This window comes from Larimichthys crocea, chromosome I, assembly GCF_000972845.2.
Source record: "Larimichthys crocea isolate SSNF chromosome I, L_crocea_2.0, whole genome shotgun sequence".
NCBI classification, from domain to species: domain Eukaryota; kingdom Metazoa; phylum Chordata; class Actinopteri; family Sciaenidae; genus Larimichthys; species Larimichthys crocea.
The window spans coordinates 26,386,667-26,402,722 of record NC_040011.1 but is presented as its reverse complement, the minus strand read 5'-3'; the positions used below and the strand labels follow the sequence as shown (position 1 = coordinate 26,402,722).

The following is a 16,056-nucleotide window of genomic DNA, read 5'->3' as shown; positions in this document are numbered from 1 at the left end:
CAGCATTTAAACAAATGCGCTAAGTTAACTTAGCCTAGCTGCTAGTTAGCTTAGCTTAGCATAAATACTGGAAACAGGGTAACGGCTAGCCTGTCCAAAGATAACAAAATCTCCCTGTAAAGCCACATATTTACACTTTTACTTGTGTGAATTGAACAAACAAAGATATTTGTTTTTTTAATAACTTTAAACTTTGTTATATTGATACACTTTTTAACTCTTGGAGAGAGCTAAGCTAGCTAGCTTTTCTCTCTGTCTTTATGCTATGCTAATGTGCCGCTGGTTCTAGCTTCACATAACAGACAGATAGAAGAACGAGATATTGACATCTAACTCTTGCCAATAATCACAGTTACTTTAAGTGAAACGTTAGTTTATAATCAGCTGAAAAAGCTACAACCATGATATGATATGTATCACACAACCTTAGCCTCAACATGTGACTTTAGGATGAATCAGAGGATATAATGTCCACTCTTACTGCAAGCTGACAGCATGAGATTAGTTAACCACATTACATGGATATTTTTATGGCACCCACTGTGGTCCATGTAGGCTGTAACACTGATGTATGTGTAATTACATTAACAACTAATGGCTTTGTTTGTAATGTTCTAGCTTAGCCTACTTGTAGTCCGACCACAAAAAGTAGCTCCTCACTAAAAATAGAAACTAGCTTTGCCTGCAACTTTGGCGTGTAATGAGATTTCACTGTCATTTTTCTCGTCTGTTAGAGCTAATGAGGTAGCAGCGAGTGGTTCACGGAGGCCTTTCATGAGTCAGCTCAGCCAGCGGTGCTCGGATTCAAACCGTGAACGTTGCCCGTGGAAGCCAAATGACCTTTTTTTCTAATTCAACTGTCAGCAGACTTTTAACAAATGTGACTAATAGAAGTGATGACAGAGTCGACAGTATTCACAGGGAGCTCTGCTAACTCATTACGTCTGCTGAGGGGCAGTTGTCTGTCTTTACCATCAGTAAATTTTGTTTGTTTTTTCTTTTGGGTTAATTCTAGAGTGACAGGCAGTCCACAGGCTTGCTGAATTATTTAACTGCATGCAGCCAATGGGTATTATAATCTAGGGCCTGAGTGACAGAGCAATATGCTCTCGGGGCCTCATGGCATTTTATTAATAATGAGCCCGAGATAAACTAGAGCGCTCGGGTTAGAAAACGGCTGCTCGCTGGCACACACTGGAGTTACTGGCCCTGAATTAGCTCGTGTGACACAGATGGACTTGTCAAAACCTCAAAGATCGTTTATGATAGGATGTCTTGTATGAGAAGCAACAGTTATGTGGTAAGTGACATGATGTAGCAATGACTGCACAGCCCATACAGGTGTGATGTGGACTATGCTGGCCTGCTCTTTGTATTTGATAATTAATGAGTTGCAGTTTGTATGTGGATTTGGCAGCAGCAGCAGACCTAATGCTACTAAAACAGGTAGTGCCTGTTTATCTTTTCAACAGCTACTTTATGTAAAAGATTTATGGCACCCATGCAGAAGCTTATTTGACTGTTACTCCACCTAGCCCCCAGTACATACAAGAGATCTCAAACTACTGGCCTGGGGACCAGATTTACTGCTCAAACAATTTAACGAGGCCCACCGACATGTTTAGAACATATTGTTAAAGCTGCTATAACCAATATTGTTATGCTGAAGATGAATCAAATGACCATGTGTGAAATGAGTTGCACGTAGTGACAGAATTATCACCCGCCTGCAGTTCCCCTCTGCTCTACAGAGGCTTTAGGATATTTCCACTAACTATCTTTTATCTCTCTTATAATTAGATTTACTGTTTTAGTTCAGTTTCGGCGCTCTCCAGATGCAACAGGGAATTTAACAAGAAGCTCTAAAAATTCACTGCATGCTTCCTGGCTAGCACCAAAAAAAGCAGTCAGACACAATTTAAGACAGTGGAGCATTTAGTAACTTATAGATCCAGATATTTATAAGTTGTTGAAAATGTCCAGAAATATGACTCAAATTGCAGAGCAGTATGCTAGAGAGGAGAGGGGAAAATGAGTTGATGACATGCTTCAGCATGTCCATATTTTTTAATGTCAATTTTTCCATTGAGTGTTGAAGCCATACCCCAAGGAGACCGGCTTTGGACCCCCCCCCATAGTCAATAGTATCTCTCCAAGAAGCCATTTGCAAGTGTGCGCACGGTTCATGTTACATATTAGTCTGAGTGCAGCCGAATAAAGTGTATATCACATGTTGTCTGCAAAGGCCTGTGGTCTATGCATCAAACTCCGCTCAGAGGTGCTAATGATTCACTTTCATACATTTGGATGAGCTGTTGCACACTGAATGCATCGCTTTCATGGCTGTATACTTACCTACTCAGCTCTTTGTTAGGCCTATGTGTGTATAGTCATGCTCAGTCACAGCAGTGAATCATCTTCCTGGCTCGGATCAGGTTGGTCACTGTCCGAAAATGTTTTCATAGCGTCTATGAGCTGTCGGCGTATTGAACGAATTAGATTGTTGCAACAACAAAGTCTGACCTCAACCAGCTGGCCGTGTTTTTAAACCAAAATAACTGTGATATTTACATATCACCTTGGTCGCCTTCAGTCTTTCACTACACACCAGACAAATGTTTTTTTCAGTGTTTTATTGTTTCCCTACAATAATTCTTTGTCCATCTCACTGGGGTTAATTATGCTGCCTTGCTGCCCTCTTGTTTACCTCCTTCTGTGTCTCTTGTGCGGTGCACTCTTGTCCTGTACGCTGGCCTCTGACAGCCGAAAGCTTCCCTGTTCTGTATTTGAGTGGCTAGAGCAGCCATCAGATGACCTCCAGTCTACACAAATAATTCTGTGCGTCCTCCAAAGGCTCCCATATCTCGTCCTGTCAAGGATCATTTCAAAATGTTTGTCGGGGTTTTATGAGTGTACAATCCTCCGACATAACTCTTTACTGAGTGATCTGTGCAGGAGTTCAGCTGGTACATATTTGTCCGTCACGCCTTGAGAACGTGTATCATATAAATCAAATTCAACAGGGAGAAAAGAGGAATAGAGTGTTTTAACACTATTCCAATTTCTTTTTCTTCTTCATAGATTATTATAGCTTGTATTAGATGTGAATTTACCATCTTAGGAATCATGCAGTTAGTGATCTAATGTCCCTCTTTTGGGTTAGAAGGAATTCACTGAAACAGGCCTTAACCACACTGGCTTCTTGTTGTAAAGCATAACTGTGCTCTGACCTTTTAATGGAGAATCACCATGAAAATGGGGGCTTCGAGGCTTGCTTGTGTCATGGTCAGTCTCTGTTATGCAGAACTGGCACAAAAGAGAGAAACCAGCACCGCAAAGGAAAGGTGTGTCCTTTCACATAAGCTCCAGGGTCACGTGCCTCTGCACTGATCACACATCAAGGCGTATTTTTAATACACCACCATTGTCAGAATAAAGCAATAACACAATGCACTGTGTGAGACAGGCTGTTTGTGTTTTCACACCGTGGGCTGATTTTAATTGTATCCCAGTGACATGTCATGAAACACCAGCAATTTAAATATCTTCACTTTTATTGCTTTTCTCCAGAGCGAGGATGTGACTTGTTGCGCAAATCTAGGTGAGTTTGCGTTCAGTATTACAGAAGATAATTGGAAGAAATGTAAAGTCTTGGGGAAGAAAATAATTGCAAACAGTTTTTTTCTTTGTAAAATACACAATAACACATTATTCACATGCCACTCAGGAGGCTCACTACAGTTTAGTCTACATTTGGAGCTATGAATGTGCCTCTCTAAACACTGTGTCTGTGTGACTAACTTTTCTGCTGCTTTTTTGTTTCTATTCAATCCAGTCCAAACGTTTGAGCAGTGACTTTCTAACAATCAAGAGTCTCTTGTTGCCCAAACATGTAAGATGTGTCTCTACATATGCGACATCTTTTGCATTTTTAACCATCCTGGTACAAAGTTTTCTCTTCCTTCGTGCTCCCTGATTTTTTCTGTGGAGTTTTTCTTCATCTGATTTTAAGACTCTTAAGGACAGAGGGCCACTTGAAGCAAATTTGTGGCTTTGTCCAGCATTAATGAAGTGTTTAGAGTAATGACAAATTCTCATCACACACTTGAACCAATGTTAGGTCATTTTATGATACGAAGCTGAAAAAAAGCAAACAAGTTCTGGTATTTGTTCAGCAGAGAATTGTTATGGTTAAAAGACTAAAACTAGCCAGTGTTATCAGTCTTATCATTCAGAACATATACAGCACAAACAAGCTTTGGCAGGAACTTTGAATAGGTCAGCTTGTTTGACATGTTGAAATAATTTTGAACTATTAGGAAGCTAAGGGTTATTTTTCATTCGCAGTCACAGTGTTGACTTGGGTATAGTTTCGTTCTCGATTGATGTGATGTGTGTGATTCTGGATGACTCAAATGACTCTTGAGGGTGTAGCTTATAAATTATAGTTCATGTGCAGTTAGAGCTTCTCCCTCTCTGTCAGACCTTAAGAGGACACAGATGGAAAAAGATTTTATTCATACCAACGCTGTTATCGATTCTGCTTATCAGCCTGGTTCTTTTTTCGATTTTTAACCAATTGTCCGTGTTGAAGAAAAAGCAGGCCTGTAGGTAGGCAGGTAGGCTTGTATACAGGATTTGCATTTGTTTTCATTTAGACTTTCATAGACTTTTCATCAAGAATCTGCTAAGCCAAATGTTGTGAAGCAGTGATGTGAAGAGCATCAAATCATTTCCTGGTCCATGTTGCATAGAAAGATGTTTCAGCATATTGCTGCTGTTGTAAATTATGTCTGGCTTTAAATGATCATTTTATAGACATGACAATTAGTACTCATCTTTCTTCATGAAACGCTTCACGCCTAGGCGCACGAGTTCTCGATTCCCATCCTTACATGCACGGACATTTAATTGCTGTAGTTCCCCTCACCAAAAGCTACAATGACAGTGCTACGTCTGGCTCCTCACCTCATCAAGTTGCTCCTTTTTAGGAAACTTTCTGTGAGGTAGATGCCGCTGATTACCCACAATTAGTGGTCACTGGAATGCAGAGCAGTTTTATTACGGTCTCCTTTTTCTTTTCAGATTTGTAAAGATGCTGAATTTGTGCTCACACTCACTTTTCTTTTCCTTTGGGCAGCTTTCTTTTTTTAATAAGGATGAACCAAAGACCAAGGAAACAAATGATGTTGACATCGCGGCACACATTTGCCTGTTACTATGAGAGCATGAATTACGACTGATTCATTACATCCCTAATATCTAGAGAGGAATGTGCTAAATGAAGCCCTCTTTCACGCTTGAGGTACTGTTTGGTGTTTGTACAGAGTTTTAAATTATCCTTAAGGCTTACACAAGGGGAGGAACATAGGAATTACATTTGCTTGTGCACATTTGTGTGTGTTTTTCGCGTGTTTACATATTTGTTCTGGATTTTAGCAGCTGCCTTTTTAGAGTTTATATCACAAGAAGTGAGCAGTTTCCTCCAAGGCTACTCGGAGTGGTGGACAGTATTTCCAAAGGGGTTGATAAATGGAGCTTGTTTGGTGTAGCTTACCCTCACAGCAAGGCTATCAATTTGCTCTAAAGCAAACAGCTGCTTTCTACTCTGAGTCGAACTGTACTGAACGGAGGCCAGGAAGAATTAATGTGATGATGAGAGCGCTCGATGGAGACCGAGAGGATGATTTCAGGGTCCGAGACAAACTGCTGCAGTTTGCAATTGTGTTCAGTGAGTTCATAACAGTCACCATGTCACGTGTTAGGTGTGTCGGGGGATTTATTCATATGAATACTTTTGCTTTTGTTAAATATAAAACATGACACTTATCAGTGGAAAACATATATAAATGTGCAAGAGACAAGCGTGTGAAGAAACAGAGAGCTCAACCCTCACCACAGACCAACACTTCCTGTTTGCTTGAGTGTCATTTTTGATAAAGATTTTTATCAAGTCTCAGTCTATATCAGTGTACTCTGAACAGGATGTGCGTCAGTTAAAGTGACCTGTGGCGGGTAACGCGTCTGCTCTGAGACACTTTATGCATGTTCTAACTCCTTAAATGTAGAGTTTGAGTCACAAACACCGAGCTGGTGTTAAAAATGATTGTTCACAACAGGAGCTGTTCTGTGATCGTGTTCACTGAATCTTTAAGAAGAGGAGGAGGAGGAGGAGTTGGAGGAGGGAGGGGAATGAAGACAGAATTTTTGGGTCTCTGTGGTGAAGCACTTGCTCATACCTAAATGCAATCGACTTTACAGTTTCGTACCTCCCACTGGTAGAAGTTGTTTTATGGGGCTTTCTGCAGTAAGATAAACTCCCCCACAAGTCAGCAACCTAACTGGTTCACTGACACACATTTCATTGCAAATGTTTTTAATGGGACACAAAAAGAGATGTGAACTTCACTTCTGAGCTGCCACACAGATCTTAATCACCATGCCCGGCCCATATTGTGTGGTCAAAGTCTAAAGTAAGCGCATACCTGTCCAACTGTTTACCTACACCTCCAGCACTCCTCCGCCTCTGCCGGAGAAACCCGTCTATCGTCTTTCATGCTGTTTGAGGTGTGGCTCTCTGGTTGGGCTTCTCGTCTCTCCCCTCCCCCGCTGCAACCCTGTCCAATCCCTGCCATGAGAAGAACTCACCTGAAACGATTTACATTTAGGGCCGATACTCATCGCTGATTGGCCAGGTGAAAGGACTCTGCCTCAGGGCACCCCTACCAATGGCGACAGTACTGCGTGACTCATAGGGAGAGGACAAGTTGCTCCACTACACTTCTCCTTTTTCTGCTTCAAACAGCAGCCATTGCATTGTCTTTTTCCTCCCTCCTCCTCTCCAGTTTTGTTTTTGTCGCTGTGAGAAAGAGGTGTGAGGTTGGCCAGTGGTCCACACCTTCAGACAACTCTGTCCCCCTCTGAAAACACATTGGATTATTCCCTGTTTCCACTTTTGTTGTCTATTTTTCTCTTGATTTCCATTGGCTACTGAGATCGACACTTGTTCGGTTGCTATTATGGACCTTGTCACCCGAATCCTGTGTCTCTGAGGTTAGTGATGAATAGTTCTCCTCCTCCTCTTCTCACTTTACCTATTTTGCTGGTTCTTGTCAGTCGAAACAAAAAGATTAATAAAACAATATTACCGCATTGTGTATATTTGGGAGTTGGCTGTACTAACGTCGCCATAATGTGTACCTTTGGCTTTAAGCCTCTTGACGTGAAGGTTCGTAAGAGACAAGTCTCGCAAGTTCAGTTGATACTTAGGTTACATGTTTTTCCCCATCTAACGTCTTCCAAGCCTACTTCTATATCGAATTTTGCTCAAGGAGGCAGTAAAACAATGGTTTAGTATGCGACTTTTATATAGTGCGCTTTTATGTTGGGTTGCACACATCAAGCCATTTTCTTCAAACCCAGTTGACACTGTTGACGTGTGAGATCAAGCAATAGGTTTGAGCTTTTGTGTTTAACTACTACGAATAATCTTTTACTATGTCTGATTGTTGCTTTTCTCTTATGACTTGTTGCCTTATATGGTGTGCTGAAGCAAGGGCGGGAACATTGTTTTGCAAGCCCCTGGACCAAGCCCACATGTACTTTTCATGCTGTAGTAATCAGTGATCATATCAATGTTGATTTTTTTTTTGGATCCATGATTGCTTTTTCAAATTTAATACAGTCATTGTGTAAGACGTTAAATGTTTATTAGTGGATAAAAAAACGTGGCTGTGGTTTTGCTTGTGGTGCTCTCCACAGTCTGGTGCATAGAGCCAGTCATGCAGTGCATCAAAATCTTCAGTTCATCAGAGCAGAATGCTGCTCATCTTGTAACGCAGAGGCCCAGAGTCTCCATTTGAATTCAAAGGGAAGTTTGAACCCGCAGTATTCTTCTTCCTCTTTTATATCATGTTAGTTAACCTTCCCTAAATTCTTTCTTTTCCAGTTAACTTATTCTGCTTAATGCTGTTGAGAATCTGTTTCTAAAAGTTGCTCAGTGCAGAAGAGATAAAAAAAAAAAAAAAGCGCACTTCCTGTTTCACCAGAAATCTACTCTGCACTCTTGTATACCACACAAGACAATGTGTGCATAATACATCACTGAATAGACAAGAGTACAGCTTGAGCAACATCCAGATTTCACACCTGCCTTTTAGTGAAGCTGTCCACTAATGCTGCTGCACCGTAGAACAGCTCTGAACCTTTGCAGAACTCACACTTTCATCCAATTTTGGTCAGTCTTTTTATGAGGTTGTATGCAAAATAACCAAACGTGTGATTGTTTCATTGGTTTGGTATTTAGAATTGATTTTGTTGACGTAATGTCTGATGTAACTTAGAGTTGGGGCCCAAGTCAGGCAACTGAGAACAGATCACTGCACAGATACCAAATAAATATCTCAATAGTCTCAGTTACTGAACTATTATTAGGTTTAGATCAATTGGCTCTGCACTGGAAGAGAAAAGCCTTTTCTGTATCTTGTGTTTAACACTTGCTGTAACATCAGCACATGACCCAGTGAGTGAATAGCTCTGTTGTGTTGAGCAGGCACGAGTTTGCATTTCAACTTTTTCATCATACTCTGTGCCCACCCTGATTTGGATTGTAAATGAGGCCCTCGTGGCTCAGAGGATGTAGTCATGCTGTAGCTGAAGCTTTGTGCTGTGTGTCTCATTCAGAGAAACTGATAAAGAAAGAGAGGGAGGGGGCTGGACAGTAGTGTCAGGTTGGCTCTTCTTTCAATACAAAGTCAACAAGTCTTAGCCTGTAATTAGATCATTAGGCTTGGGCAAGATGACGGAGGCGTTGCGAGAGGAGAGCATGACGAGAAGGGGAGGAGGTGGTGGGGAGGAGCTTATTATTACAGTCCCAGCATGCAGAGATATGTAAAAATGGATTCAGCTTCGTGTTACAGATACATGCTTCGATTAGAATCAACACGCAGATAAATTTGTTTGTGTAACTGTTTTTTTTTAATTTATTATTATTATTCCTTGAATAGAATACTCAACCTTAGTTTTATGTGACCATGTCCAAACTCATCATATATTTGTTGCTAGAAATAATACAGATATAACACATTTGGACAGGCTACACCTCAGTTGTATGGACGAGCTTAAGCTGGTCTTAAGTGGAGAAATGATTCAATATTTTGAAAGTTATAAATTATGGAGACTATAATTTGATTCTCAACGTCTATAAATCGGCACATTCTGTTCACTAAGACAAGAATCATTTCTTTATGAGGGCAGGCTTGCTTGAAATAAACAACGTTCATTCACTTTCCTCTGTCAGGTGACTACCTCTTATAAACTGTCCCATTTATTGAGGCAGATGTGGACTCTTGGTGAAACGGGTGGATACACATGATTGTTTACCCACAGTTATTATCTTTGAATAAACCTGAATGGAAAATGTTATTATGAGAGATCAGAGAGTCAGAGCTCGTGTCTCGTTTTGATGATTTGCTGGGTGTTTCGAGATTTCTTGGAAAGTGGATTTGCATCATGTTTCCATGTCACTGTCTCCATTTCTACTTTGCCATTTGAATTTCCACAGCACTTGCTTTTTCTTGAGTAGATGGAGGCCTAAAGGTTGAGTAGGCTTGTGACAGGAAGTTTGAACTCCTGTGACCAGCTGGGAAAATCTGGGTGGGGAAAGTTAATGTGTAACACTCTCCCTCTGCCCTAACGGCTACTGTCAGGGTGCCACTGAGCAAGGCACACACTTCAGACATAGGTACGCTCAGCAGATGAAAGCCACTCGTGTATCTGTTTGAAAGTGTTGCAGCTACACTCAGGAAACCCTCCCTTGATGAATACAGTTAAATCTATTGAGCAACTGTGTTGCAATTGTCTCATACTCGGAGCATGCTGGGACTGGCAGCATGTCTGTTGAACAAAAGCTGTGATCATCACATCTGAACACGGAGCCCATAATGTTTCTATAGTTTATCCAGACAGATTTCATTTTTGCCCTGATGAACCCATCTTAATTTGTATCAGAGAAGCGGTGCCAATGCAGTTTTTCCTGAGAACTGAGCAGGATGTGATGTAATGCTGGACTTTTCAGTGATTATAAGCCGCTGTATGTTCAAAAACATTTGATGGTGTTCTATTTTTGCTTTTTTGGATGATGTAAGTGACAAGACTTTGTATGCACCCTATGCCAACTTCAAAGTTTTACGTACCACATGTTTTGATAAAGGCCCGTGCGCAGGTTTCACACCGATTTATCACGTTAACAATGTTTTAAAATCCACCAGAAACCGTGAAAGACCCGAAGTCCCTCTGTCTGCTTGTTACCCAGTTTGGGGTCACGCAACTCATATCACCTACCTGGCAGCAATTGATGAAAGATAAGAGGGTAATGTCCTCATAGAGAGAAAGAAAGAAAGAAAGTATGTGTGTGTGTGTGTGTGTGTGTGTGTGTGTGTGAGAGAGAGAGAGAGAGAGAGAGAGAGAGAGAGAGAGAGAGAGAGAGAGAGAGAGGGATGATATGTGGAATATCAGGTCACACCTTTTGATAACACTTCTGGTTATGCAACGTACCATGCCGGTCAGGGCACAGATTCTGTGTAGGAGAGGAAGTCTTCTTCCAACATGTTTGTAAATAGGTCTATTAAGAGTCTAGTAACAACTCTGTGTATCATGCTGAGTGATGGAAAGTAACTACATTGACTCATTCGCATTTTTTGTTTAGAATTTATGTTAATTTATGCTTCAACACCGCTCCTTATTAGAGGGAATGTAGTACTTTTTTTACTCTGCTTCGTGTATTTGGACTAGTTTCTAAAAATCTGTTGCATTATTACTGAATCAGCTACCAAACAGTGTGTAAAATTGTTAAAATTAACTCCATGCTGTCCAACTACAACATTAAAATGCTGCTTACACGTCAGTGCAATAGTAATAACAAGTTAATAATATAATAAATGCTTGAACAACACATAAAAAGACCATTCTGCTACCTACGGAGAACTCTGTGAAACTTTAAATGCAAGTATTTTTACTTGTAATGATGTATTTTTACATTGCAGTTATAATACTAAGTAACTTGTAATGATGTATTTTTACATTGCAGTTATAATACTAAGTAAATAATCTGAACACTTCTTGCTTCCCATACATTTCAAAATAAAAAAGTTTACTTGTTAGTGGATGGTGTAAAGCTCAGGTGATAATCAGGTCAAGAGAAACAGTTAACAATAAATAAATGAATGCTGAATTATGAACTAATAGACTGTTAGCTACATAAAACTGGTGAGATTTATAGCTCATTTATAGTTTATCGACAGTCTTTCTCTGTTGAACTTCTTCACCATGAAGTTCGTGATAATGCATGTATCTTGATGAAAGATTATCTCTCATAGAGTTTGTGTGGGTGGAGGCAGATTTGAGGTGTGAAGTTTATTATGTGCCAGATAAAAAGCAGCATGCAGAACCTCGTAAAAATTTCCATTACATCTTTCTCTGTCTTTGTTTCAAGCATGGTCATTTGTGAAAGTGCTGTAATTTTGTAAATGCAGGATTATGATGCAGCTATCCGACTGCTAGCACTATACTATATAACGCAGTGGCCTGAAAACACATTGACATTGCAGTGTTTTTCTTTCCAATTATATGGGTTCCACCCTGCGTGAGGTAACATGACTCAAAAATAGGCTCCAAAACTGTGAGAAGCATGTAAGCATACATCTGACATCCACAGTGAAAAAAGTTTTAGCTGGTGTCTGTTGCCACTTCCCTTACACTCCCTTGTGCTAATTTAAACTTCATGTTGGCTTTAATGCCGTATCACTTGGTACAAAGAGGCATTCTGACCCAGGCACAGAGGGAAATTGATTTCCCACATGTTTTTTTTTGGAGGCTTTGGTCCCAGACACCCAGCTGCAGTGGTGTCTGTGTCTGGAAGCCTCAGCGGCAGGCTGTCATATGGAAAACTGGCCCATAATGATCTGCTGAACTTCTGTCTAAGTGGAAAAGTCTTAGTTATGGAGCCCAGAGTTGAAGTTTATTTTTTTTCTTCATTAATTTATTTTTGTCTTAAAACCATGCCCCTTTTTCCTTGATGCTTTGCTTTCATACTATTCAAATGCCACTTTTTTTTTTCTCTCCTCCCATCACTTGAGTGTTTGTGAAATGCTCACTGAGCTGAAATGAAAGGACTGTGGCAGAGGCTAAGGCATTTCATTTAATCTTAAATTGAGCCTCAAATAGCCACATTTACAAGCACGATGGTGTTTCTGTGAAAATTTGTCATGGAACGCGGTTGGTGTGGTGGACACGATGTGTTAAAAACAAGCGTCTAAACCACAGGTTTGACAGATAAATGCCACAAAAACTCCAGAATCTAACCCAAACCTGTTTTAACATCAACTCTTGCTCCTAGCATTGGCTTTGAGTTCTAGCTTTCAGTCATGGCCATCACATTTGTGCTTCAAACTGTATGCAGAAATGACTTTAGGGGAAAAATAACGCTACAGTGACATTTTCATTTCTTTGTAAATCTGCCCTTTCCCAGTTGAAACTGACTCACATTTTTAGCTTAGTGACTGCTTTAAGACTCTCATCAGTGCCCCCCCCCCATGCACATCAAGACAACACGCTAACTTAATGTAATTAAACTTGCTGGGAGTTGAGAATATTGATGCCACCAACAAGGGCAAACAGCCTGCCTCAGTCCAAAGGTAACACAATCCTCGTACAGACACACTTTGATGACTGTCAGGTCAGTGCAGCTCCATTCACATCACATCACAGTAGTGGTGGTAAAAGAACATCATCATCCATCTGTTTCTCCATGAGTCACATGTCCCTGTTTGTACTCAACATTTTTTTTATTTATTTTTTTACAGTTTATTTCATTAATTCATCCAGTAAATGCAGTTTACTACACAAGCAGATGCAGTCCCTTCATCCATTTGTCCGACGTGCCTGGTCATCAACATGTGTCCTTGCAAGCACACCTTTTATCGAGCTGAATGAGGCCCACCTTTCCTCTCTTTCTTGTACCACAGAGCCTGCTTTACAAGCCCTCTCCCTCCGCTTGTTCCTAAGCAACAGCCACTCCTTGTTTACCTTTGCGTTTTTGCATTGTGATTCTCGTCAGAACAACATAACCCCTAGACCCTCTGGAGACTGATTGTCAGGTATCTTTTAATGAAAGTAGTATTGAAGCAACAATAGGAAAAATGTAAAAGCCTGAGAAGTTTATTGATGTAAACACTTTTTTATTAAAATCTTCTCCTACTTTCCACATATATTTATTACATATCCTTAATATGGTTAAACAGTAACAACATGTAAATATTTTGTTATATAACCCGATTAAGCACTGTTGTCCTTTGTAACCAAGTAGTTTATTGTCCTCATCTCCTGCGCTCATGCTGCACCTTTCTCATCTCCTGCCTATCATAAATGAGTGTATTTCATAAAGCCTTCTCAAATATTGACTGTGCTCTGGCAGACTGTTCTGCGTCCTGCACACATTCAAACACATCTCTGCGTAGATGAAACAAACTTTTGGTTTACTTTTTGCAGCAGCTGGAATAAATGATCTAAATGAAATTTGTTGGGATTAGTACAGTAATCCGAACAGTACAGACAGTACAGACATAGAACACACGTAGGATGACAGGAGCTGATGATGACTGATGTGCAAGTGAGGTAATACCTAAAGCATGCAATCCAAACATTCGTCATGACTTCATGACTTACAGTTTGGCCTTGCTGGTTCAGTCACATGTCTTAACGGTTATTGTCCCTTTTTTGAAGTCTGCACCTGACAGCCTGACATCCGATGACTCAACAATTTTTCTACTTCTTCCCGATGTCCAGGAATGGAGCACACGTTTACTCTTGCTTCAAGATTAGATAGAAACATTGGCGAGTGACACCTAATTCAACACTGTCACACCAGTATCCAATTGTGTGAAATCAGATAAGCTCTCTTGAAGGGGGGCTAAGCTGTCTCAGTGTGAGTGGTCCTATCTGCGAGGCTTTACAGGGGATCAGATGAGAAGAGCTGATTTAGTTGTTATTAGCTGTTAAACCCAAGCTTGATCTGCAGGAATCTTAAAAACAGCTTTGCTAAAGCGGCAAAGTAGCATGTTTCATGGTGTTTGAACCTGATCATACATAATAGATGTAGTGCAGCGTGCTTTGGGCAGACAGAATTTGCATTCATGTGTGTCCATATTTCTCCTGTTTCAGCGAATTAATGCAAGAGTTAACTTGTTAACATAAGGGTTTGACATACTGGGTAATAAGCTTATTTGCTTTCATACAAAGAGCTAGATGAGAACATTGATATGAATTGCTGTTGGCCAGCAGCCAGTTAGTTTAGGTTAGCACTAAGACTGTAAACAGTGGAGAACAACTGGTCTGGCTCTGTGCGACAAGAACAAAATCCACCTGCCGGCACCTCTAAAGCTCATTAAATAATGTGTTATATCTTGTTTGTTTAGTGTAAAAGTTCGAATTTGAGGTTCTACAAGCGGGTTCGAGTGGAATGTTAATTTTGTGGAATTTTACCTCTGAACGGAGCCAGATTTGGTGTTTCCAGTTTTTATGCTGAGCTGCACTAACCAGCTGCTGGCTCTAGCTACATATTTGCTGTACAAACCCGAGAGTGGTGTCGATTTTCTCACCTAAATGTTGAACTACACCTTTTCAAGAAGAGCATGACCCCCCCCCAACGTGTATGACAAGATGTAGAAAAATGTGATTATTTCATAATTCTGTCTGATTTTATTCCTTCTGTAGGCGTGTTGGCTTTTACATATTACTGCATGCCTGACTACGGGGTGGACACATCAGCCTGCTTGTGTCCAGACCTGTTTGGTATGCAGCCTCTTCTGCAACAGCCAGGTCCCCTGCTCTCAGCCTTGACTTAGACTTGAAGCCCTTAGATTTCAGTGCTCCATCTGAACGCGTACCTACTAGTTTACTGCAAGACTGGTGTGGAAAGTATCTTGGCAAAGTTTGTATAGTATATACCCTCCAAATGGAATTTCTCCCTTTTGAGAAAATTAGATGTTGTGGGAAGTTACATAATATGATGGCTGCTATCAGTGGTAAAAATCGGTGCAGAGGTTCATAGTTTTATAAAGAATCAGGAATGCCATCCTTCATCTTGTTTTTATTTAATCTTGGTTGAGAGTACAGTGCTGGTATTTCGCTCGGTGTGATATCCTCTCATGCTTCTGCCAGTATACCTTTGCTGTGACATGTTAATATTGGTATGAATGTAAACACACCAGAGATGGGTGTGAATTAGCTATTTCAGAAGCAGATTACACTATGCAAAACTAGCACTGTTTTTATAATTCAGGATTTGATTATGCTGATTCTAGACTCTTGTACATGTCTAATTCTTTTGTGTGAGCCTTGCATTCGGTATTAAAAAGGGGAGAATATAGCTTTTACAGACTAGTCATGCATCAAATTGCTCCCACACAGCAGCCAAAACAACAGCAGAGTCAGGATGAAGCATTTCAAATATGTCTGCAAGAAAGGAATCAGCAGGGCAGTGTCAGGCAGCTGACACACATGCACAGACTTGCATCTTTTTTATCCATGCCTTTTGTGTTTTTACTTGGAATCGTGATTTCGGATTGAACAAGTGACGTGATTGAGGCACAAGAGAGGGAGCAATAGTGGCTCTTTCTACCTGGCCGGTTCATATTGTTTCAGATTTAATATGATTCCTCCAGAACTGACATGGTTGTCTTTCTACTCGAGCAGGATATATTTAATACTAGCATCTTGCTTTCCAGACATCATTAACTTTCCTGCGGACACATGGTGCCCGTAACAGCTGAACAGTGTCAAGACATTGTTGCTGCTTGAGCTTGTTATGTGACAACGCATGTCTAATGGTTCTATGAAATATACTAATTAGATCTATTAGAAACAATGAATGTTCGACATCTTCTCACATGTATTACATGTACCAGCTCTGATTGTAGCCTGCAATCGCCCCAAACGTGAAAGAGTACTGCTCCCGAGAGCAGACATAATATGCATTTTCACAGCTTGTTTTGAGATTTT

At 40.5% G+C, this 16,056-nt stretch overlaps 1 protein-coding gene across 3 annotated transcripts in view; it reads left to right on the top strand.

Moving 5' to 3' along the window:
• The window catches only part of elf1 (E74-like ETS transcription factor 1), a 37,021-nt gene that overhangs the window by 3,286 nt on the left and 17,679 nt on the right, over positions 1–16,056 (top strand). Inside the window, exon 1 of one of the 3 annotated variants that reach the window (XM_010731992.3) lies at positions 6,741–7,053. The exons of 1 other annotated variant lie outside the window; for it this stretch is intronic. The gene's annotated coding sequence lies outside the window, so the exon portion shown is untranslated. Of the gene's footprint in view, positions 1–6,740; positions 7,054–16,056 lie in introns of those variants that run through there. One more of the 3 variants, XM_010731994.3, reaches the window with a different exon arrangement.